Source organism: Dendrobates tinctorius, unplaced genomic scaffold (assembly GCF_039654945.1).
Source record: "Dendrobates tinctorius isolate UK_male_01 unplaced genomic scaffold, ASM3965494v1 ptg000011l, whole genome shotgun sequence".
In the NCBI taxonomy this organism is placed as follows: Eukaryota; Metazoa; Chordata; class Amphibia; order Anura; family Dendrobatidae; genus Dendrobates; species Dendrobates tinctorius.
This window is the reverse complement of record NW_027361679.1, coordinates 25,045,692-25,072,447: the sequence shown is the minus strand read 5'-3', so window position 1 is coordinate 25,072,447 and position 26,756 is coordinate 25,045,692. Positions and strand designations below refer to the sequence as shown.

General features: G+C 45.9%; 1 protein-coding gene across 6 annotated transcripts in view; it reads right to left on the bottom strand.

Moving 5' to 3' along the window:
- Positions 1 to 26,756, bottom strand: part of FAM13A (family with sequence similarity 13 member A) — a 305,696-nt gene that overhangs the window by 94,236 nt on the left and 184,704 nt on the right. The window contains exon 1 of one of the 6 annotated variants that reach the window (XM_073590273.1): positions 13,175 to 13,264. The exons of the other annotated variants lie outside the window; for them this stretch is intronic. The gene's annotated coding sequence lies outside the window, so the exon portion shown is untranslated. Of the gene's footprint in view, positions 1 to 13,174; positions 13,265 to 26,756 lie in introns of those variants that run through there. 6 annotated transcript variants of the gene reach the window in all.

The following is a 26,756-nucleotide window of genomic DNA, read 5'->3' as shown; positions in this document are numbered from 1 at the left end:
GCCCATATTCTTAATTATATGGCCTCGGTGGACAACCATCTGCTCTCCTTGCAGTCGGCCGCCTCGTCTTCCATCCAAGCCGTAACTCCTCACCCCCCTTCCCGTTTAGCGAAACCACCCCGGTACAATAGCGACCCTAAACTGTGTCGGGGGTTCTTGAACCAGTGCCATCTCCATTTCGAGCTGCTGCCTCAGCAATACCCTACGGATCGGGCCAAGGTGGCCTTCATCGTTTCCCACCTGGAGTCGCTCTAGCATGGGTTAATGCCCTCTGGGAGCGTGACGACCCCGTGGTCTCACAGCTGTCAACCTTCCTGAAGACCTTTCGTTGAGTAATCGATGAGCCGGGTCTCCTCGCTTCTACTACAGAGTCACTTTTTAACCACCAGCATGGGTCTCTAACAGTTGGTCAGTACGCCATCCGGTTCCGTACCATCTTTTGATTTGGGCTGGAACAATGAGGCACTGGTGGGAGCTTTCTGGTGAGGTCTTTCTGGGTTAATAAAGGACGAGTTAGCAGGCCATGACACCCAACTGCCTTGGAAAACCTAATTTATCTACCCACCTGAATTGATCTGCACTTCCAGGAGCGTGCCCGTGAGAGAAGAATTCCTCGTCCTTCTCTGTCCACTCGTAGACCACCCAGTCCTCGGCCCGGGACGTCCATCTCTGCCTCTGCGCCTGAGCCGATGCAAGTGGATCAGCTTAAGCTACCGAGTAACGTCGTAAGGAGAGACGCACCCAGGGTCTTTGCTTCTATTGCGAGAGTGCATCCCATTTGCTCCGAGCCTGTCCTGAACGTCCGGAAAACTCCTTCACCTAGGCCAGGTAATAGAGGCCTCCCTAGGTGTATGTGATACCTCTCTACCCCTCACCCTGTCCTTCCTGCTGCATGTTGGTGGTAAACATTTTTCTGTCACAGCCTATGTAGATTTGGGCGCAGCAGGAAACTTCATTAGGCTTGAGGTTATTAAATTTTCTGTCCCTGTGAGGACTTTAGAAAATCCTCGGATCCTTGCATCCGTGGATGGCAAACCCTTACAGGAGACTATTACTCAGGTTACGAAGGAGGTAGAGTTTCAGGTAGGGGCTTTACACAAGGAAAAATTTAATTTTATGTTTTAGCGGGCATCTCCCATCCAGTCCTTCTTGGCCTTCCTTGATTGTGGACTCACGAGCCCACCTTGGATTGGCATAATGGTAATATTCTGCGCTGGGGGGATTCCTGCCAGGGGCGGTGTCTGTTGCCGCTGCTTCCTGTATGTGGTTCCCGTTCCCTTTCCGTCCCCTCCGGGTTGCCCTCTGTTTATGGTTCCTTCATGGATGTCTTTGACAAGAGGGAGGCAGAGAACCTTCCTCTGCACCGACCCTACGACTGCTCCATTGACCTTGTCCCTGGTGCCGTTCCTCCTAGAGGGAGAATCTATCCTCTTTCGCCTGCGGAGACTCAAGCCATGTCGGAGTACGTTCAAGAAAATTTGGCTAAAGGCTTCATTCGGAAGTCTTTCTCACCTGCGAGCGGAGGCTTCTTCTTTGCAAAGAAGAAGGATGGCTCCCTATTGACTACAGAGGCCTGAACAACATTACGGTAAAAAACAAATACCCCTTGCCACTTATCCCAGAGCTCTTTGACAGCTTGAGAGGAGCGCATGTGTTTATCAAACTTGACCTTTGTGGGGCCTATAATCTGGTCTGAATTCGCGCTGGGGATGAGTGGAAGACCACATTCAACACGCATGATGGTCACTATGAGTATTTGGTTATGCCGTTCGGCCTTTGTAATGCTCCTGCAGTTTTTCAAGAATTCGTAAATTATATTTTTCGAGACCTTCTCTACTCTAGTGTCATGGTTTACTTGGACAACATCCTCATCTTTTCTCCGGATCTATTGGCCCACAGACGAGATGTTCGTCAAGTTTTGCAGTGTCTAAGAGAGAATCATCTTTTTGCCAAGTTGGAAAAGCGCATCTTCAAACAGCCTTCGTTGCTTTATCGTCTCAGATAAATAGAGAGATCAAGGATTCCGGCCTGAAGATGGATCCTGAGAAGATGTCCGCCATCCTTATCTAGCCACGCCCCCTTGGAGTAAAGGCAATCCAGCGCTTTATAGGTTTTGCCAACTAATATCGGCAATTTATTCCCCATTTCTCCTCCTTGACTAAGCCAATCTCAGCCCTCGTTCGCAAGGGAGCCAACCCCAACCTATGGCCCTCTGAGGCTGAAAACGCCTTCCAGACCCTAAAACAAGAATTTGCCACAGCCTCTGTGCTTCACCGACCGGACGCCAACAAACCATTTATCCTCAAGGTTGACGCTTCATCTGTTGGAGCTGGAGCAGTGCTTTTACAGAGATCAGCCGCCGGGCGGTTGGTCACCTGCGGATTCTTCTCCAAAGCCTTCTCTCCCCCCGAAGGCAATTACTAAATTGGGGACAAAGAACTATTAGCTACAAAATTTGCTTTGGAGGAGTGGCGTTATCTCCTTGAAGGGGCTGTCCATCCTTTCGTCAAATTTACCGACCTCAAGAATTTGGCCTACGCTCAATCTTCAAGCCAAATGGTCCTTGTTCTTTGGACGTTTCGACTTTGAGCTTCACTTTCGACCTGGAAATAAGAACGTCAAAGCTGATGCCCTCTCAAGGTCGTTCCAGCCTGTGGACATAGAGGAGAGACAAGCACATATCATCGATCTGGCAATAATTATCACCGTGGCTCCTCTGAATATAATCACCCCACCACCTGGCAAAACCCTTGTGTTGGACTGTGACAGAGTGAGTCTTATGTTGGGGACATTCCTCCAGGATTGCCGGACACGCTGGAACCAAGAAGACTTTCTCTCTTATTTCCCGCCATTATTGGTGGCCATCGCTTCGCCAAGACGTCTTGGAATTCCCTGCCTCCTGCTCATCTTGTGCCAGGAACAGGATTCCTCAGCAGCTGCCTTCTGGACTCCTGCATCCACTGCCTGTGCCTTCTGCCCCTTGGAGCCATATTGCCATGGACTTTATTACCGATCTGCCTCGTTCCTCGAACTGTTCCGTTATCCTGGTAGTCGTAGATCGGTTTTCCAAAATGGCTCACTTTGTTCCTTTGCCAGGACTGCCTTCTGCCCCTGAGTTAGGTAAGATTTTCTTGCACCATGTATTCCGACTTCACAGATTCCCTCAACATATCATCTAAGACCGTGGGGTCCAATTCACCTCCCGTTTTTGGAGGGCTCTCTGCAAAGTAATGAAGGTAACCCTAGACTTTTCCTGTGCCTATCATCCGCAGTCCAACGGTCAGGTGGAGCGAGTTAATCAGGCTCTGACATCCTACCTTCGCCATTTTTCCAATGCTCACCAGAACAATTGGGTCTCTCTTCTCCCGTAGGCAGAATTTCCCTATAACAACCACCCCAGTGAATCCTCTTCCAAATCTCCGTTTTTTGTAGTCTTTGGGCAACATCCCGGCATCCCTCTTTCCGTTTCCCCCGCCTCGGGTGTACCGGCAGCAGACTCTCTGTCCTTGGAATTTTCTAAAATTTGGGAGGAGACTAAGGGAGCTCTTGAAAGTGCTAGCGACAAAATGAAGAGGTACGCCAACAAGAAACGCTTGGACGCTCCTCATCTTCCGGGTGACAAGGTCTGGCTATCCTCACGTTATATCAGGTTTAATATTCCCTCCCATATGCTAGGACCACGCTATATTGGTTCCTTTGAAATCTTGAGTCATATCAATGACGTGGCCTACAAGTTAAAATTGCCTGCCTCGCTGCGGATCCCCAATACTTTCCATGTATCGCTCCTCAAACCAGCAGTGTTTAATCGCTTCCATTCATCTCCTTCTCGTTTTCCCCAACCAAGCAGTTCTGATGATACCTTTGAAGTAAAGGATATATTGGCTATGAGGACAGTTAGAGGGAGGACCTTCTTTCTAATTGACTGGAAAGGATTCGGTCCTGAGGAAAGATCATCGGGGCCCCGGGAAAATCATCAATGCTCCTCATATCATGAGGAGATTCCTCACCAGCCTTAAAAAGAGGGGGTAAGGGAGGGGGTACTGTCACGGGTTAAGACCCACAGGTCGAAACACGTTGATCATTAGCGGCATTGAGCCAATGTGTGTATTGTGCTGGACATTATCTAAATGGAATTTTAACCATTGCTTGCATTAAAAGTTAAATTTTATCTTGTGATCATTCGCTGGACGTTACTCTTCATTACTGGATCCTGCTGTGGTTGCTTCACCCTTGTCCGTGCGGAGTACTATGAAGCAAGTTGGACATCTAGATGGACTAAAAGTGGAGAGCTTACTTCTCGTATTTTTTCAGTGTTAAAGATAGGTACGCATGATGCATGCAGATGTAGGCGGAGCAGAATGGAAGAGGTGCGGCAGTGGGTGGAACTTAACGGAGGAAGAACGCAGCCCTCCGCAGCTCTGCCCAATGCAAATGTGAAACCAGCCTAAGTGGGGCACATAATACTGTATGGAGCACTTTTTGTGGCCATTATACTGTGTGGTGGGCTGTGTGGGGATTACAGTTGGAGAATCATACTGTGATGAGGGTCACCATTCTTTGTCTGGGAGATGGAGGAGGGGGGTACAGTAGGGACATCATACCGTGTGTGAGGAGGGTACTGTGGATACATTTACTGTGGGGGTATCATACTGTGTTTGGGTGCTCTTTTGTTTGCATCATACTTTATTATCTGTATTAGTCAAGGTTTTTTATCTTTTAAATCTTACATATTTAAATTCGTTCATTGGGCCATTTGCTTTTTACTGCTCTTACATAAAATATTAAATTATTCCAATATTTTATTCTAAGATCTATCAAGGAAAATGTACTTTGTTCATGGAATAACCCCTTCATTTTGTTTCAATATGAAAAAGTTAATCGTTACATTTGATATGGAAAAGCTTCCTCAATTGTAGACTTTTTTTTAATAAACATCAAAGATGGCCTGCGACTTTGTCCAAGCTTTTAATATTGGTCCACTGTGTATTTGAGTATGAGACTCCTGTTCTAGAAGATATGATAATCTAGTCTCGTCTGTGAACATCAGTCATGACTTCTGAAGAACAGCCGTTAGTGTTTTCATGTAAACATGTGGAACAAGTCTCTGACTCATCAAGAGATTGAGTAGCAAAATTGCTTATGGACATCTCATTCCTGACAGGCCACAGCTCCAGGCGAGACATGCCAGCATATCTGCAGCCCTCAGTCATGCATCAGGAGCGGGAACATATCAGGACCTCCACATAATTCTGATGTAAGGTGTCATCCATATTACATACTTTACCAGCACATTTATTTCAGGAAGTGCACCAGCTCACATTACCAGGAAGCTATGACAGGGATATTAATAGGGGTCACTTTATATTTACCTTGAACACATTAAACCCTGCGTTAAGCCAACATCATTTCTTTAAAAGGTCAGAATTAGAGATGAGCGAACTTTTCAAGGTTCGGTTCGGTGAACGTCCCGATGTTCGTCGAACACTCCCAAACCCCACTGAATTCAATGGGAGGCTAAACCAAATGTATAGACAACTTAAGGGGTGGCCCAAAAGCTTCCCAAACAGCTCAAATTAGGGGCAGAAACCAGGAAAAGTGGCATGATTTAACCCAGAGTACAAATAGCATAATTGAGCAGCATGGATGCATAAGACAGGGCTGGGATCAGCATTTCTAGCTGAAACATTGATCAGTAACACATGTGACAGGTGTAGGCCTGGTGTAGGCCAACACATATGAAGGAGAACCAACTTGGAATCCAAACATTTCCCAAAATTAGGGGCACACACCAGGAAAAGTGGCATCAATTGACCCACAGTAGAAATGTGATAATGGCACAGCAGCAGTCAGTCATGAGCCATGCATAAGGTATCAGGGTCTGGGCCAGTATTTAGAACTGTTAATTGAAGTTTCAATTAAGACGAGGTGGGTGAGGGAGCGGTGTAGGCCTGCTGTGCTGGGAGCCCCGATACCTCATGCAACAGCTAAAACACTTTTTTTCCCAGCCACACTCAGGTGGCACAAATATCAGCTTAGTACAGCACTAATGTTAGACAAATGTAAGGATAGTAACACAGGTAGTTGATCAATTTACCGACAGCAGTACATTTTATAATGGCACAGAAGCAGTCAGCAATGGGTCATGCAAGAGGTATCAGGGTCGAGTGCAGCATTTAGAGCTTTGAATTGAAGTTTCAATTCAGAGAGCGGTGTAAGCCTTCTTTGCTGGGAGCCCTGATACCTCATTCAACAGATCACTTTTTTTTTTTTTTTTTACCAATCACACTCAGGTGGCACAAACATCAGTTTCGTGGACTACTATTGGTAGAAAAATGTAAGGATAGTAACATAGGTAGTTGACTGAAAGTAAGTGCAGGCCTGCCAGTCTGGGAGGCAACACACATGAAGGACACCCAACTTTGAGTCTCCACATTTCAAAAAAATGTTTGTAACATCAGCAGCAGTAGCAAAAGCAGGCACAGAAGTCATGACAAAGGTGTCACAGACTGCAACAACAAGATCAATGCATGACACTAAAACGACACTATCGCCTAATCTGCCCAGTCTGCAACTGGGGTGCAAAAGTCATTGTAGATCCATGACTTGTTCATTTTGATGAAAGTTAGGTGGTCTACACTTTCAGGGGAAAGTCGGATGCGCTTAACCGTCAGGACACCATCAACAGCGCTGAAGACACGTTCTGAGAGAACGCTCGCTGCCGGGCATAATAAAACCTTCAAGGCGTGACAGGCAAGCTCAGGCCACTCTTCCGTTTTTGAAAACCAAAATGCAAAAGGGTGCAAATTCCCCCTGATGGCATTGATGTTGAGCTCAAGATATTCCTGCACCATTTTCTCCAGTTGTTCACAACATGTCAGACTTGTACTCTGTTCTGCTGATGCAGTTCTGCTCTAAAAAAAAAAAGTGTGAAATGACTTACAGAAATTGCTTATGCTACTTACACTGCTGTGGCTAATATTTTTTCGTTGAAGACTTTACGTTCCCGCAAAGGTTATAACTGCCATTCACACTGTGTGCCTCACTGTCTTCTGGAAAACCACTCTTAAGATTGTCTACAAGCGTGTTTCAATACTCCAGCATGTGCACGTCTCTTTAAAGGGGTGATAAACATCTAGCAAAATTTACTCTTGTACCATTAATCTAACAGTGGCAACCCAGTAGTCAGCACTATTTCAAATCCTAACAATACTGTCATCATGTGACAGTACAGCAAGTAGGCGCTCAAGTGTCAGGAGAATCCATGTCAGCCAAGCCCATGATGAGTTGGTGGCTGGGTAACACTCAAAGCTTGCTTCCTCTGTCTCCTCCCGCCAAACACAGACAACAGAGAGGGGATCATCATCCTCTTCATCTCCCGACTGTTGTGCAACCATCACCTCTTCCTCCTCGTCCTCCTCCATTTGTTCCTCAGCTCCTGCACAGTTTGGCAGGTACCATGAGCCCTCCTCAATCAACGTAATCCACCCTTCCATGGCACCCGCCTGTGCGTCGATAGTGTGGAACTTAGAGATATTGTTATCCTTTCAGAATTCTTCTCTGCTTCCACCTCTTCCTCTGGAACCACCAACTCCTCCCGCAGACTATTCAAAGTGTGCTCCAGCATGTAGGTGACCAGAATAGTGATGCTGATGATGGCATCATCAGTGCTAACCATCTTAGTAGCCATTTCAAAACTGTGCAAAATGATGCAGAGGTCCTTCATCTGTGCTGACTCAGCAAGCGTGATTTGCACCACGTCCATACTGCTTTGGCCCAGGTTATTCAAAAGGACATACTGCACTATGGCTGTACCACCAGGTTGGGGACGTGAGCCATGCAAAGCAAGGGTGTGAGGTTGCCCCAGCATAGGGTTGCCACCAGATTTGCACTGTTTTTGCACACGGCCTTCCCTGGTTAATGGTTCAGTGGAGACAGCCATTGCTCAAACTTGGCCTGGATAGCTGTCCAAAACTCAGCTTGAGCTGTGTGACTGTGATCTCCAAGGCATATTTATTTAAACACTGTCTGATTGCAGTGAACCCTGGCTGAGCAGTACGGAGGTGGGGTCGATGCTCCCTGCACTGTTGTAACGCGTGTTTCATTAAGGAAGAGGTTGAGGGTGCATATGGAGACACTAGAGGAGGTGGAGGAGCCAGAAGCAGTGGAGGAACTGTTAGATATAGAGGTTTTTCCTTCAAGATTTGGGGTTTCCAAGTCTTGTGAAGCAGCCCCTTGCCTGCTTGCCTTCACAGCCACCAGAGTCACCCAGTGCCCAGTAAGAAAGATGTAACGCCCCTGTGCCCATGTTTTTTTGCCCAGGTGTCAGTGGTGGAATGCACCCTGGCATAGATTTTTTTTTCAGGGAACGGGTGATGTCTGTGCCATGCTGGTATAGCGCAGGCACAGCTTTCTTAGAGAAGTAATGGCGATTGGGCAACTGGTACTGGGGGACTGCGATGGCCATCAACTTTCTGAAACCGTCTGTATGAACCAGGCGGAAAGGCTGTATTTCTGTGGCCAACAAATTGGAGATGGTGGAGTTCAAGCTCTTAGCTTTGGCATGTGTAGGAGGAAACATTCTTTTACATGACCACAACTGTGGGACCGAGGGCTGGCTACTGTGCTCAGAGAGGGAGGAGTAGGGTGAACATGACAAACTGCTGGACCTTGAGCGAGGAGGTGCAGGCAGAGATGTTCTAATGGATAGAGAAAGATGTGGTGTGCTCGGTTAAACAAAAACAACAGGCATCTCCACTTAATTAAAAGTGGACATGTTCTCACTCACCTCGACTGTAGGGGGGTAAACAAGTAAAGGTTCTGCGGCCTGAGACCTCTGTAAGAACACTTGCCACAGTGATGGCGGAGGAAGAAGCTGTAGATATGGCTGATGGGACGGCCGGTGGTTGTCGAGGCCCAATAATCTGCATTTTAGCGAAGTGTGATTACCAGACTAAGACATGTTGATCTTGCTTGCCAGTTCATGCATGTGGTAGTCAAATTATTGCAATTTCTGCATCTACTGAGTTGCTAGTCGCAAAGTTAGCAGATAACGTGAGTTGGGTCATCCAATGCGGTATCAAAAAAGGCCAAGGCTAGGCAACACTTGCCGCTCCTGAGAACTGCAGACTTGCTGGCCACGGCCACAGCCACAGTTGTGGGGGAGAATTCAGTGCTTGTCGTGGTTGCATCACTCCCTGTCTGTGCAGCAGGCCGCAACGTAACCTCCTCGTCTTCCTCCTCCTCCACCTCCTCTGCTGAGCTACTCAGCTGTGTCTCTAAGTTCACACACAAGCTCATCATCATCCTCTCTGTTCTCCAACTCCTTGCCCTGAGAGTCACCCTCCTCTTCCTGCCCTGACACCACAGTACAGTCCGCGTGCACCTCAGGTATCTGAGTCTCATCAGTATCACCTAAACCCCCAAAGGTTATCGTTTGGTGACGAGGATCTGGATTGAGCGTGGAACCTACTTTGTCCAGCCCTGGCTCCAACAGAAGAAAATTTTGGGCACTGGTGCAGATGTTTTCCTCCTCTCGATTCAGTGAATCTTTGGAGTAGAGCTCTGATGCCCATGGAATAGAATGAGTGAACAGCTCTGCAGAGCGCCCCATCTGTAGTTTCCCACAGTCAGTTGTGAGGTTGGAAAGCTGTGATGCAGGGGGGGGGGGACAAGGGTGATTGGGGTGCCACCTCTGAGGATTGTACTGTGTGTGATGTTAAGATGGAGGAAAAAAAGGAGAAGCCACTTGATGCAGTGCCTGCTATCCACTGAAGCGCATGCTCTTCCTGACCTTCATCTACAATGTGTACCGCTGTGCAGCTGTCAAAGAAAGGGAGTCGAATAGCCTGTCCAGTAACAGATGTTGTCAGTAGTCTTTAGATAGAACGAGACGGTGTTTGATCAGTAGAGCTTTCAGTAACATTACCACCTACCCACGTACACGTCGAACACCAAGCCTATTGCCCCTTCCAACAGGACCTCGCTTTTTCCCCATTCATGTTGTATGTACCCTTCCCCTCTTGTAACCTGCTGTTTCACAACCCTAGGCATAGACTTGTCAGTCACCTGTCACTAAATGAACAATGTCCATAATTTCATGCCATAGCAACATATGTTTTTTGTGGGGTCAGACACAATAGCTAGACACTGCCTGAAAACAGATGAAATCTAGTCCAAAGTTTTATATTTTTGGCTATGTTTGCTTAATTCAAGTCAATGGTTTAGTCTGGGGAAAGTCAGAACACTTTTTCCAGTATTCAGATGGAAACTCTCCATTGGAGGGCTAAGAGAGCAGGAGAAACTGCTCGCATGTTACATTTTGAGGTATTAGACCAGTGTTTCCCAACCTCTGGCTCTGCTACTTGCAAAATGACAACATCCCACCATGGGGAGCACTGTTTTACATTAGTTTTTCAGTAAAAAGCAGTAAAATGCAAAATCATATGCAATTAAGGCATAGAAGCTTTCGCACAAAGACAAATCGATTTGGGCCACATTTCTACATGAACACAGCCTTTTTTTCCACTGCGTTTTTCTGCAGGTGTCCGTGCCAAAATAGGCAATAACAAGCTGTTCTGTTTATTACATCTTTGCTACAATTTCTTTATTTGTTTTGGATGCAGATGTTTTCAACGCAGAAACGCTTGGATTCTACACTCAACAGTGCAGCTACATTTTTTAAATATACCGTATTTTTTTTATTAGTCTCCTGATAGAACCATATAAGACAAAGACAAAAGACAAAAAGTTCCAAAAATGCACCATTTAACTCAGTCTGTAAATACACAATGGGCATTGGTAAAAAAAAAAAAAAAAAAAGTGCTCACAACCATATTGTCTGAATTGTAAAAAATCCCAACATAAAAAGCGTAGCAAGTATGCCATGTAGGAACACAGCCCGAGTCTTTATGCTGGCTCCTTACTTTATATTTTGCCACTAACATCCTTTGTACAGAAGATTTAAAAGTATTTCTGGATGAATTTGCAGATTGCTCAGTTGTTCACTTTGCAATCCTAATGTGTGGAACTCCTTCAGAATCCAGAAAAGACATAGTAAAGTCAAAGGTCCACTCACTTCAAATACACAAGCTTTGTCCTGATAATTACTACTGCACATTTACTGCCGATGACTAATCAAGGCTATAAAATCATTTATAGGGTTTTTAATCAATTTTAATCACTGTGGAACAAAGAGCATAAAAATATAATTTATTATAATCCAGAGTTCACCTGCTTGGTAGCTGAAGGAAACTCAAATTATTATGTGAGTGCCAATTGCCTGAAACCTTTCTTTTTCTCACTGCTGATTTAGTTACTTGTGTTGCATTTGCTATAAGGCCCTGATGCACAGATTACCCACTGATCTAACTCAAAACCCTCATATATGCCTATGTAGCTATGGAATTTGGGTGAGGAGAACCATGGCCAATTCGTGCATAGTGGTCTGTACTCGGACAATGAAGCGTGGATTTGTGAAACCGGCCTGAGGCACTCATTTCAAGTCCCTGACAAGCTGGTGCACAATAGTTAGCACGGTAAAACTGCCGTGTAAGGACGGTTTCACAAGTTCCGATCAGGATACCTAAGATCAGTGCAGCATGCGGTCTATGTATGGACCAGGAAATACGGCCATCTGAAACATGAGAGGGACAACAGCCGTCCTAGATCAGATAGTAGGTATATTAACACCATCTAAGACTATGATGAGCTTTTTGCGCATTTTTGACACTGCAGAATTTCTGCACCTATTATTTAAATTTGGTAATTTGCATTTTTCGCATGGAATTTTTGCACGCTTTTTTAACACGTGTTTTTATCAGGTTTTTGACGCTGTATTTCTTTGTCTATTTTTGGTGTGCTATGCTTTAAATAAAGCTGCTTTGTTTTTGACATTTCATGGTATTTGGCTTTGAGAAAACTTTATTGACATACTGTGGTGCGAATTACATGCGGATTTGATGCGTTTTTTCAGCGGAAACGCACTAAAAACGCAAGTCTGTGGGGAAAATCCACACCAGAATACTCAGCCCCGCATACCCGCAATTGAAATGCTGCAAATTTGAAACACACACCGCCGGTCAGTTTACACTGAGTTAAAAGAATGCACAGTGGGCATGAGATTTCTATGAATCCCATCCACTTTGCTGGAACTGTATGACATTGTGCTTTTGACGCAGCAAAAATATACAGCATCAAAAACGCACCAAAAGGTCATTGTGGGAACGTAGCCTTAGACATAGACCTCATGCACAAGTACATTCAGTATTCGTATCACAGAGACACAGAATCCAATGTTAATCTATTATGATGGGGCCACATTAATATATAATGGTGCCCCCCTCCCCAACTGATCATGTTTTCATTATTTCCTCAGTATTGCACACGTGATCGAATTATTATGAAGACATCAGAAACTGTACAAATCTAAGGAAATCCTGAAAACATGATCTGTTGGGGGCTGTCATGAAGACTGGAGTTTGGGAAACATTGATCAAGACAGACTGGTCTTTCCCCATCTGTTTGCATATGAAGAGACCTGTTAGTCAAAGGGAGCAGTGGATCTGTCTTGGTCTAGGTATACAAGACACATAGTCCCAGGCCAGCTTTTCAAAGTATGTTTTACCTGGGGCACTGTTTCGGAGTAAAACATACTGTACATGCCTGCATTAATGCAGCAAAACTCCATGGTTTGGGCCTCATGAATCAGATGACAGCCACAACGTTAATCTGACAATTGCATTACAGGCTTAATATGTGATCACATGTGTACAAGTCCATCACTTCAAGTTTGCATGGACACCAAAGACAGAAAAGGCTGCTTTTACAGCTCTGATTTGAATTACATTCCATGGAAATCAATCTGTCCCATCAAAAATGTACATCATTGCTTATATTTGCTCTACAAAATAGACAGCAGAAACATAAATAAGCTTCATTGAGAAAACTAAACTATGGGACTTAAAACTTTGCCGTCAATACCAAAACAATTATTCACAACATCAGCTGGTCAGGATTAGAAAATGAATGTGAGCTCTAGTAAGTCTATGTAGTCCATGGGCAGTAATGGACATACACCGACCCAGAATATGTCCTAAGTGTACAAAAAGTGTTAACTTGGAGGAAAAGGTACAGAAATCAGGAATAGATACACATTACTGCTAAAATTAGTACCCACCTAGTACACAAGCATTCATTGTGTCATGGTGTGGAAGTGGCCAGGAGACACAAGCCTCTGCTTCCCGTGAATCAACAAGACTGTATTCAGGAAACACATTATCCATGCAGTGACAACACCAACTACTACTGAATAATGTTTAACCCACTCACTGACTCGGCAGTCTTCTTAAGGAAGTTACACACTTATGTCATCAGCCCGCACTTCACAGGTAAAGTCCTTACAAGGATGAAGTGAGCATGCAAGTATCAAAGTGAGAAAAAAAAAGCACATTATACGATCGGGCAGTGATCTTAATAGGGGCATGTTCCTGCAAACTTCTATGTCATAGATTTTGGAGAGAATTCTGCTCCAAAATACCTGCTTCCAATACTCTCTGAATTAGCTTCCTGTTAATTTCAACAGGAGAATATGCCTACAGTGCACACGGAGCTATATATATTTTTTTAATGGCCAAATCTGGGCACTGAATCAACAGAAACATAAAAATGATCCATGGACAAAAAGTAATGTGTACACCTCATCTTTCAGCCACCATTCTACTTGCTTTTATATCGCCAGTTATTTCCACAGCACTTTACAGACATCACCATCCCTTTCCCCACTGGGACTCATAATCAAAATTCCCTATCAGTATGTCTTTGAAGTGTTGGAGAAACCCGGAGGAAACCAGGCAAACACAGGGAGAACGTACAAACGCCATGCAGATGTTTGCTGCCTTTTGAACGAAAGACCCCTGCAAAATCTATGCAAAAAAACAAAACTATGGTAAGTGTGAAGCAAATTTTTTATTTTTTTTTAATTACCTGTATATATTTTATGGGGAAGTGTGGGATAAAGGCAACTACATACAATCATGTTCAGACCAATATTCCAATGCAAAGGAAATTCATTGCAAAACTGACATAACATATATATGCAAAGTGTTCTGAGCGGCCATCCTAGTATCAGTCACGGGAGAGTCGGGAGGGCCCTGTACACATTTGATGGTGGGGCCTGTTTGCCAAAATCGCCGAGTTCCGTTGACTTTGTTGTAGTGGGGGGCCATAAAAGGGGTTGCTGTAACATCACTAATAATAATCTTTATTTTTATATAGCGCTAACATATTCCGCAGCGCTTTACAGTTTGCAGTTATCATCACTGTCCCCAACGAGGCTCACAATCTAAATTCCCTATCAGTATGTCTTTGGAATGTGGGAGGAAACCGGAGTACCTGGAGGAATCCCATGCAAACACGGGGAGAACATACTGTACAGACTCCTTTCAGATGTTGTCCTTGGTGGCATTCGAACTCAGGGCTCCAGTGCTAGCCACTGAGCCACCGTTCTGCAATAATGGTTAATATGGGGAAAAAAACAAGCAACTTTGCAATTTTAATCTTATTAAAAACCCTCTTCGTTCTCAAGAATGGTGGGATTCATAATTTTATTAATTCTCGTAGAAAGCACAGTGCTAGTAATCACTGAACTTCAGATGAAAGGATGGCTGGAGTGCACGATCCTACAGGAGTCTTGGCCCCCCTCGGAAGCTGTGGCAGCATTGGCGAGTGCTCGCGTATGCTTGCTAGAATCGACCGTCAATCTTTACAAACGCGAACAGAGACCATACAATGCACAGTATATATGTCAAATGTATCTATAGAGCTCCCTTTCTTGTCGTCACCAGGTAAAGGGAGCTCTATGGATACATCTGACATATTCACACTTTATTAGCTTGTACAACAAATGTAGGGCTGAAATGCTATGCAAACAGCAATATAGCATCATGTGCATGTGGGATGACAAACATCCATCACCGGCAGGCCAACATTACTCATGTAACTTAGGACAGGCCAGAAAGGATCCAGTTCTATCTAGAAATATCTAGTGGCTCTTGCACCTAACCTACATAATAGTGTACAAACAAGACCGTCCCCTCCACCCCCAAGTGCCTTAATATTAGCCTCGCAGCAGACTATCGTAGACAGAGGTAACAATACTATTACTGTGTCTGTTGTATCACCCAGATGAGAAAACCATCACAGATGCACCGCCAGGCACATCCAGAGATGGCGAGAAATGAGAAATATTCAATTTTCACAATATTTCTGCATGTTCCTATGCAAATTGCCTCTTCAGAAAGAAAGAGGACTTTTACTCTACAGCGCCACCTATTGGTAGTAGCGATGCATGTTCCTAAAAATTCTAGACAACCTACACCTCATCATTAATGTGCCATTACCCCCACGGCACCCAGTGAAGCCAGCTCTTAATGCCCAGTGCTGTACATTGACACTGCTGCTATCCAATGGAGAACTCTGTGACGGGCTCGTTCACACGACTATTTTATACTGTATAGCCACAGGATAGCATAGAGTTTTACGGATACATTGCAATTCTGTGACATCGGAAACTGGAAATGGTATTGTAAATTATTAATAGATGATGGTGCAAAAAATCAAATTGCACACAGATGACGTGTGAGAAAAAAAATCGTCCATGTTTTCTGGATTAAACTGATCGATTTTTTTATACGATCGTGTGAATCTACCCTAATCCTGATCGCATCCCCATAACCTGTGTAATTGTTAGTGTAGCGTAGTGGCTTGTGTTAATATTCTCAGCAATCACTGCCTTTTCCTGCATCTAGCGCCACTCCACTTCGGAATTACGTCGTGGCAATTCCGGCTCTTTGGATCACACTGCGAGCTAGAAGTTACACTGTAAAACTATGGAACCTCGTTCTGACACTACGTATATTCACACTGTAAAAGCCACTTCCAAATTATACAGTGCAGTGTGATCCATAGAGTCTGAATTGCATCCTGTGACTCAGAAGGGGGGCGGAATGGCGACGTGTACTGGACAAGACGGTGATTGGTGAGTATATTAATGCACTGACACAACACTAACATATACACAAGCTTAGGGGGAAAAAAGTTAAAGTAGTTGTCCGGAACTTTTATATTGATAGCCTTTCCTTGGGATAGGTCCCCAATATCTGACTGGTGGGGATGTGACACCTATAGCACCCCCACCGATCATCACTTCTCAGCATCCACCGCAAAACTCTGCTCCATCAACTGTATAGTGGATACTGCACATCCATCCATTATTCAATTCAATACTGGTCAAATTCTTGACTCTTTGCGTCCAGTCTACCAAAGACTCCTTCCCGGTGCAGCATCACGGTACACACCTGTGGCCCGTCATTATCCGGAAAATACATGCCGCACTCCTCAAAACTCATACAGACACACTGCGGTTCCCCAGACATACCCACTGAGGCAACCAGTGCTGCCATATCCTGAACCACCCCAATTTGGGTCACCGCCCCCTTCTGGGACTCCACTTCTTTTTCGGTTACCACCCCAATTTGGGTCACCGCCGCCTTCTGGGACTCCACCCCGTTTTGGGCTACCACCCCCTTTCGGGACTTCCCCATATCTGTTGTACCGGTCTTCTCAGACCACAGTTCACACAACACAGTTTGTTTCTTTTACGATACCACACAAGTCCTTGTTGGCACCACCACAGCTCCTGCTGTCACCGATCACCAACACCACCGGCTGATGTTCACACACACAGCGGCTGGTGTCCTCTTCATAACCCCGCCGAGTTACAGGAAGCTGCTTGTCCCCTTCTTGACTCCCACTGAGCCACCGCAGGCTGAGTTGAGAAAAGAAAAAAAACACCACACAAAACTCACGTGTCCTGTCTGTGTGCTATTCAGGACGTACTGTCTTCGCCTGAGACCGTCCAACACACAGGGCACGGGTGCTATTCAGGGAGCCGACCCTCCTCCCAGGGTTTCCCAACACACCGGCCTCACCAGGTCCAGGGGCTTAGCGGGTGCTCTTCAGGACATCCGTCTCTGCCTGAGACTGCCCAACACTCACGCCTCACCAGGTCCAAGGTCATACCACGTGCTCCAGGGAGACGATTCTTCACCTAGAATCTCCCAACACTGACCCTCCAGGACCTTGCTCACTGAACCCTCCAGGTACACAGTCTTTCCCACTGACCCAGGTCAGTACAACACAAACACCTGTCCGTTACCTGTGTCGGCCACACAGGTCCTCGGATACCTCTTCTCCACAGAGGCACCCTATAGCAATCACCAGTCTCTTTCTCACTGACCCCGGTCAGTACAACTGTCATGATCCAGGACGGGATTTCGCTTTGACCCGTCCTGGTTAGACTATGGGTTAATTGTGCTGCCTCTCTCTGGCAGCAGGAGGCTATTTAGTGCTCACTGGACCTGGGTCCGGTGTCAGTTATACTCCTGCCCTCGGCTGAGTTATGTGACCTCTTGTATACGTGTGCCTTGTGCCTGATATCTTGCTTGCTTGTTCGGTTGTGATCTGGTTCTGTCCATGTTACGAGTTCTGCCTGACCCTCTTGTACTGCGCTACCTCTCGTGTATGACTCTCTGCTTGTGACCCGACTTCTCTCTGCTTGTCCCCTTGGTACCACGTCGCCCTCTTGTGTATGACCTTCGGCTTTGTCTGACCTGTCCCTCCTGTACCTCGTTTGCCCGTACTGCTGTGACCTCTGTTTTGCCTGACTCTGAGTTGTTGTATGGTGTCCTGTCCTATCTGAATACAGGACGCTAAGCCCCGCCCCCTTGCTGTCACATGACCATAGGTCCCGTGTCAGATTATTCAGATTCAGTGTCCGCAGGTCCCGTGCCTCTTTACCTTCCAGCACTGACTGGACCCTGACACTATTAGCCTGAAGCACGCATGGTCACCTCTGCTGCCCGTCTCTACAGGTATCTTTTAGCACTGCTTCTGTACTCAGGACACGCGCACTGGCTCTATGAGCAAGTGCAGTGCAGTGTCTCTGACACAACACGGTTTTCACGACCGTCACCTGCTGGCTGCGCAGGTTCTCGGACCCCTCTACCGCAGAAGTATCCTATAAGTCTCTTTCTCCTGGGGAAACGACCGCACTGGGCTCACCGATCCGGACAGTGCCTTACTCACTAGGCCGCTCCACGGTTCCAGAACCACAGCCGGGCAGTGGCTTCCCAACTGTCAGCTTAGCAACCGACTTTGCAGTCCTCTTCCGTTGCTCCCAGCAACAAGGCTACAACAATGCCCATAGCTTTCTCCACCAATTGTGAGGTAACGCTGTCATGTAAGTAGGGGATCACTCGCTAGCAGCCACAAAACCAGATCCGGCACAGGGTTTTCCATAAAACATCATAGTCCATGCAGTTTATTTAGCAGCATAAACCCACAGAAGCAACATAGAGTTCATTTATACAGCATACCGTCCATTATAGCTTCACTCTGGTTATCCTTATATCACCCAGGTCAAGCAAATGTCCTTTACACGGGCTCTTCAGCCTCAGTGTTCTCTCACCCACGTCAGGGTCACTCATGGTTCCTTCACCATCATGCGGCAGACGTCCATTCCCTCCAGGGAATTACCAGGCACGTGCAGCCATTAACACAGCGTTCACTTGCTGTCAGAAGGCAGCCCCATCTCACTCAGACGGGACCTTCCACACTGGACCAACCAGGTCCCAGCATTCACCCCCTGTGACCTACCCTGGCCACCTTATATGGTTCGTAGCCACGCCCACCGGGTCACATCTCTATGACCTCATCACAGGTCCTTCACACACACATATACACTTTACAATAGCGTTATTAAACACACCCCCTGGGTGGGTTTGTAGGTAACTAGTCCCTGACACATTGAACCAGCACCTCAGCAGTATCACTGCTGATTAACACACACATAAATCTCCATCTCAAGGCCACCCACCTTGAGATACATAACAGTCATTCAGTATCTTGCAATTCATCCACTCTCCTGGGACATCAATACAGCGCCCCCTAGTGGACACAGTGGTCACTACACCACACTGTGTAGTTCTTCCCTTTCCTATATAAGGGAGGTGGCTCTGTATAATATACTATTAGTGGTGAGCGAACATTCTCAGATAATGTCTTATCCAAGCACACGTTGGTGTTATCCGAGCATCTGGAAGTCCTTGTAAATTATGTTCGAGTCTCTGCGGTTGAATGATCTGCGGCTGTTAGACACAACACATGCAGAAATTTCCTGTTTGTTAGAGAATCATCACTTGTTGAAGCTGTCTAACAGTCGCAAATCATGCAGCCACAGGGACTCGAACATAATATACAAGCACTGCCAGATGCTCGGATAACACCGCGAGAATGCTCAGATAAGACGTTATCTAGGTTGTGTTTTTCATTGCGTTTCACATGTGTTTTTATCGCATTTTTTACCCTTTTTTTATCCGGTCTCTTTTTGTGTGTCATGCTTTAAAGCAAACCTGTCAGCTGTTTTGGCCGATATAAGATGTGGCCACTGCCTTTCAGGGCTTATCTACAGCATTCTATAATAATATCACTATGGGATTAGTATTGGGGGCGTCATAAAGATGCCCGTCCATTATTAACTTCTGGGCTTGATGTCAGCTGACAATACAAAGGTGACATCAACCCTATTATTACCATCCCATCTGCCACCGCACCAGAGTAAGTGGGAAGAGCGAGGCTAAGCGCCAGATTTGGAGCTTCTTATGGATGCGCCTTTTCTGGGGAGGCTGAGAGCTGATGTTTTTAAGTCTGGGATGGGCCAATATCCATGGCCCCTTCCTAAGCTATCAGTATCATCCTGTAGCTGTCTGCATAGCTTTTGCTGGTTAGATTTTATAGAGGGACCCCAAGTCACTATTTGTCTGGGGTCTCCCTGTAAACTAGTCAGTAAATAGTAAGCAAACAGCTGTGAGCTGATACTAATAGCCTGGGAACCTTTATTGACTCCTTCCCAGAATATTAATATCAACCCTCAGCTGTCGGCTTTCACTCTGCTGGTTATGAAAATTACGCGGGAGCCAACGCAATTTTTTTTTTTGCTTTTTAATTTTAATTAACAGTTGCTGTTTGGTTACTACCTATGTAGGTTCATTCAGTTAATGCTCCTACATAGGCTGGTAACTGTATGTGTTTGTGTGTTTATTTAACTCTTTACTCTTTGAACCAAGAAATTACATAAAACATGTTTTTTTAAAATATCTTTATTTAATCAAAAATAGCATTCATTACTGTACAAAAATGCATGCAAAAAAAAGCATACAAAACCGCTGCAAAAATGCACCAAAAAAATCACAGCAAAACATGCGTTTTTGATGCAGTGTTTTTTTTGCTGCCAAGACATAAAGAAACCTTGCAGAAATTTCTGCAAGTAAATACCCAACATGCGCACATACCCTAAAGCGGTGTGGACACAGTGCATTTTTTTTGCGCGAAACTGGCCAGAAATGCTAGGGAAACCTTATACCAGCAAAATCAATGAGAATGCTGAAGTGTTCTGCACATGATCGGTATTTTTCCTTACAGGATTTGCTGTGCGTTTAAATCTTGTCAATTTTCTGTGCGTTTTTGAACCAATGAATGAACAGGAAAACAAACTCAAAAATGCACCAAAAACGTTGCGGATTTTCACCAGCGTTTTTTGCAACCAAGAGATGCAGAAACCTTGCAGAAATTTCTGCAAACAAATACTCAAGGTGCGCACATACCCAAATGTTATGCTTTATGGGATTGTATTTTCTGTGATTACATCTTCGTGCCAAGACACACAGAAAGATCTTGTGGACTATTTGCCTCAGTGAATCAAAGTTGTTTTGGAGGCAGGAGGTCCAGCACAAATAATTAAGCATTTAGGCAGTCAGGGTCTCAGTCTCCCAAAATCTAGTGCAATGTAAGACATTACAATTCATGTGCACAAAAGGGTAACAAAGTTGTAATAGGAGGGATTCTGTTAATAACACGGAATGAAAACATTGGTCATAACTTGCTTTAAATTAAAAACAGTTTGTGTCTCCAAATCAGAGCTTCTCTTTCATGAATAACTAAATATAAAGCAGAGTGCCGTTTTATTTTGTGAGTGCTGCAATACAGGCTGAAATATAACACTGTTCATGCAGAATAAACAAGAAGTCCTGCCAAGCAAACGTCACAGGATTTTGCCGAGTCACTGGCCTACCGCCACATTTGCATGTTCCTACATATTATGTCTGCGGGGATATTTCATTTATGCTATTGCTTCATTGTTTGTGAAAGGAAAAGCACAAAGCATTCCAGCCTCAAACACCCAGAACACTGGCAATTTCTGTCTTCTTCTAAAACTCCAAGTGATGTGAATAGCACCAAAACCGTACGCTTTTAATATTGGTCTATTGTGCAATGTGTAATGGCACTGTCAGTGGGAACACGGATTTAAGACATGGCTTTCATTTGGCGATTGTTACTTTTTAAGAAAGTACACAATCAGTAAGAAAACAGAGCTTATAAATACAAGTGCATCTCACTAAATTAGATCATCATTAAAAAGTAAGGCTATGTGCACACGCTGCTGTTTTTGCTGCGGTTTTGGCCCTGCGGAACCGCAGCAGTTCCGCACACATGGTACAGTACCATGTAACCCTATGGGTTTTCAAAACCGCAGTGCTCACGCTGCGTTTTTTTCACGCGGTTTTGCTGCGGTTTATAAACCGCCAAGAGCAAGCAACTCTGTCCTCCTCCTCCTGGACCTGTCGGCTGCCTTTGACACATTGGACCATTCCCTATTATTACAGACTCTCTCATCCCTCGGCATCACAGACTTGGCCCTATCCTGGATCTCATCATACCGAACAGACCGGACATTCAGCGTCTCCCACTCACACACCACCTCCTCACCTCGCCCCCCATCTGTCGGAGTCCCACAAGGTTCAGTCCTTGGGCCCCTGCTGTTCTCTATTTACACCTTTGGCCTGGGACAGCTCATAGAATCTCATGGCTTTCAGTATCATCTCTACGCTGATGACACACAGATCTACATCTCTGGACCAGATATCACCTCCCTACTAACCAGAATCCCTCAATGTCTGTCCACTATTTCATCCTTCTTCTCCGCTAGATTTCTGAAACTCAACATGGACAAAACAGAATTCATCATCTTTCCCCCATCTCACGTGACCTCCCCTACGAACCTATCAATTACAGTAAATGACTGCCCACTCTCCCCAGTCCCACAAGCTCGCTGCCTCGGAGTAATCCTTGATGCTGATCTCGCCTTCAAACCACATATCCAAGCCCTTTCCACTTCCTGCCGACTCCAACTCAAAAATATTTCACGAATCCGTTCATTCCTCACCCAAGAATCTGCAAAAACCCTAGTCCATGCCCTCATCATCTCTCGCCTTGACTACTGCAACCTCCTGCTCTGTGGCCTCCCCTCAAACACTCTCGCACCCCTCCAATCTATTCTAAACTCTGCTGCCCGACTAATCCACCTGTCCCCCCGCTATTCCCCAGCTTCTCCCCTCTGTCAATCCCTTCACTGGCTCCCCATTGCCCAGAGACTCCATTACAAAACCCTAACCATGACATACAAAGCCATCCACAACCTGTCTCCTCCATACATCTGTGACCTCGTCTCCCGGTACTTTCCCGCACACAACCTCCGATCCTCAATAGATCTCCTTCTCTACTCCCCTCTTATCTCCTCTTCCCACAATCGCATACAAGATTTCTCTCGCGCATCACCCCTACTCTGGAACTCTCTACCACAACATATCAGACTCTCACCTACCATCGAAACCTTCAAAAATAGCCTGAAGACCCACCTCTTCCGACAAGCCTATAACCTGCAGTAACCACCGATCGACCAAACCGCTGCACGACCAGCTCTACCCTCGCCTACTGTATTATCACCCATCCCTTGTAGATTGTGAGCCCTCGCGGGCAGGGTTCTCTCTCCTACTGTACCAGTTATGACTTGTATTGTTTAAGATTGTACTTGTTTTTATTATGTATACCCCTCCTTACATGTAAAGCGCCATGGAATAAATGGCGCTATAACAATAAATAATAATAATAATACTGTATGTTCAGTAAATGCACTCAATGCTTGGTCGGGGCTCCTATTACATCAATTACTGCATCAATGCGGCGTGGCATGGAGGCGATCAGCCTGTAGCACAGCTGAGGTGTTATGGAAGCCTAGGCTGCTTTGATAGCAGCCTTAAGCTCGTCTGCATTATTGGGTCTGGTGTCTCTCCTCTTCCTCTTCACAATACCCCATAGAATCTATGGGATTAAGGTCAGATGCGTTTGCTGGACAATCAAGCACAGTGATACTGTTGTTTTTAAACCAGGTATTGGTCCTTTTGGAAGTGTGGACAGGTGCCAAGTCTTGCTGGAGAATGAAATTTCCATCTCCAAAAAGCATGTCAGGAGAGGGAAACATGAAGTGCTCTAAAATTTCCTGGTAGATGGCTGCTCTCACTTTGGTCTTGATAAAACACAGTGGACCTACACCAGCAGATGACATGGCTCCCCAAACCATCACTGATTGAGGAAACTTCACATTAGACCTCAAGCAGGTTGGATTGTGTGCCTCTTCACTCTTCCTCCAGACACTGGGACCTTGATTTCCAAATGAAATGCAAAATTTACTTTTATCTGAAAACAACACCTTGGACCACTGAGCAATAGTGTTGAGCGATACCACCCGATACTGAAAAATATCGGATCAGAATGGATCGGCCGATCTAAAAAAAGTATCGGGTATCGTCGATTCCGATCCCGGAAGTCCCATTCAAGTCAATGGAACTGAAATATCGGAATTAAAAAAAACCCCTTTCTTTCCCTGTAGGTTAATTCTACATGAAGAAACACAACTAATAATAATGTAGAATGTATTGTGGGAGGTGTAGGAGACATTAAAGCCATAGAGTTTTAGCCCAATCAAATGGAATAGCAGGAATTAAATTTTGTTTTTTAAAGACATTTGGAGTTACAAAGATATTTACTATGTTAACCTCCTTTTATATTTTGTCAGATATGTATGTTTCACTACTTCCATGCTCTTCACCTTCTTTTTTACTTCTCCCACACTTTCTCCTTCATAATCCTCAGCAGCATCTTTTTCATCGACTTCTTCACCTTATTCATCTTCTTCTTCACCTTCTTCCTATTTAATTTTTACATTATTCATATTCTTCTTATTTATTATTCTTCTTCATATTCAACTTCTTCAGCTTCTTCCTATTCTTCTTCATCATATTCTTATTTGTGTCAGGCATTCCTGTAGTTGTTATCTATAAAAGTTATAAGATTACACCTTCCGTTCAGCCTGTGACAACAGATTTACAACAGGATTTGTCCGCGTTCAAATTGGCCTGCAGCAGCAGGCCTTTTCCAGGGGCACCACGAGGAGGAACGGACTCACCCCCATACACTGCTTAGTCTTCTTCTGCTTATAAATTAGATAATATCATTTGCTCTGATTTTTAGTCTTATGCTTAATGATCTTCTGCTTTTGGTTTTTATGCTTCTTGGTCTTCTGTCTCTTGTTGTTCTGCATCTTGGTGGTTGTCTTCCTGTTCTTTGTCATCTTGGTCATCTTCTTCAGGGTCATCTTTTAGGTATTCTTCTGTGTGGTCTTCAGGGTCGTCGTCTTCAGGGTCATTGTCAGGGAGATCCAGAGTGAGAATCAAAAACCATTTCCACAAGCTTGAACTTGGAAAAGTAGCAGAAGGTACAAGAAGGCTAATGAACTGCCGAGAACCAGCTGACGGTACTGGAACCTGGAGGGGCAGCAGAATGAACAAGAGCCAATGGCACAACCGTGGACCAGCTCACGTTGCTGGAACACGGTTACTAAGCAGGAGGTACCTGTGCTTCAAAGCACTACCAAGGACAAGCAGGCGTTGCTGGAACTCGGATACCAAGAAGGAGGCACCTAGGCCAAAGGCACTGCCGACAACCAGCTGACGGTACTGGAACCCGGAGGGGCAGCAGAATGAACAAGAGCCAATGGCACAACCGTGGACCAGCTGACTGTGCTGGAACACGGTTACTAAGCAGGATGTACCTGTGCTCCAAAGCACTACCAAGGACCAGCAGACGTTGCTGGAACTCGGGATACCAAGAAGGAGGCACCTAGGCCAAAGGCACTGCCGAGAACCAGCTGACGGTGCTGGAACCCGGATGGGTAGCAGAAGCTGCAAGAGCAAATGACACTAGCGAGGACCAGCTGACGGTGCTGGAACCTGGAGGGGCAGCAGAAGGAACAAGAGCCAATGGGACAACCGTGGACCAGCTGACGGTGCTGGAACACGGTTTCTAAGCAGGAGGTACCTGTGCTAAAAAGCACTACCAAGGACCAGCAGACGTTGCTGGAACTCGGATACCGAGAAGGAGGCACCTAGGCCAAAGGCTCTGCCGAGAACCAACTGACGGTGCTGGAACCCGGATGGGTAGCAGAAGGTACCCATGATCAACAAAGTTGCAATGCCGCGAGCAGGACGCAGTTTCCGAAACCCACAGTCCAACAGGGGGTGCTTGTCCTATTGGCACTACGGAACCAGCCTTTATTACCAGAACCCGCAGCCCACAAAGGAAGCACCAAAACTGCAGGCACCATAGACTCGGCTAATCCGACCACAACACGACAGGACAACGTATCGGTGGCAAAGTGACGTTGACACTACCCGGAAACAGCAGGCGGGCTGGAATCGAGGGAGTACCCGTGCCAAAGACACTGCCGAGAACCAGCTGACGGTGCTGGAACCCGGATGGGTAGCAGAAGCTACAATACTCTATGGCACTACCGAGAACCAGCTGATGGTGCTGGAACCCAGAGTGGCAGCAGAAGGAACAAGAGCCAATGGCACAACCGTGGACCAGCTGACGGTACTGGAACACGGTTTCTAAGCAGGAGGTACCTGTGCTAAAAAGCACTACCAAGGACCAGCAGATGTTGCTGGAACTCGGATACCGAGAAGGAGGCACCTAGGCCAAAGGCTCTGCCGAGAACCAGCTGACGGTGCTGGAACCCGGAAGGGTAGCGGAAGGTACCCATGAAAAAAACAAAGTTGCAAGGCCGTGAGCCGGCCACAGTTACCGAAACCCACAGTCCTACAGGGGGTGCTTGTCCTATTGGCACTACGGAACCAGCCTTTATTACCAGAACCCGCAGCCCACATAGGAAGCACCAAAGCTGCAGACACCATAGAATCGGCTAACCCGACCGCAACACGACAGGACAACGTATCGGTGGCAAAGTGACGTTGACACTACCCGGAAACAGCAGGCGGGCTGGAACCAGGCTGGGCAGGATGGAGTACCCGTGCCAAAGACACTTCTGAGCTGCAACTGGCGATGTTGGAGCCCAGGGGTCAATCATGCAGCAGGCTGAGGTCTACTTGGAGCGAGTTTTATATTGGTTGTACACAACTACTGATTTTAACCGGGCTCCACTTAGGCCTCTGGCTCTACTGTCTCTAGTATTTCCCCTGGCCTCCAACCCCGCCAGTCGCTGCTCTGAAGTGGCGTGTGCACAATCCACACTTGTTCCTGTGTGACTGGGGCTCATTTACGTCAGTTGATCCACTGATGTGTGTCCGGCAAGGTCTCCTGCTCTGTCCACATTCCCACTACTAGTAATGGGAATGGGGACAGAGCGGGAGACATTGCCGGACACACATCAGTGGATCAACTGACGTGCCTGAGCCACAGTAACACAGGAACAAGAGTGGATTGTGCAGACGCCACTTCAGAGCAGCGAC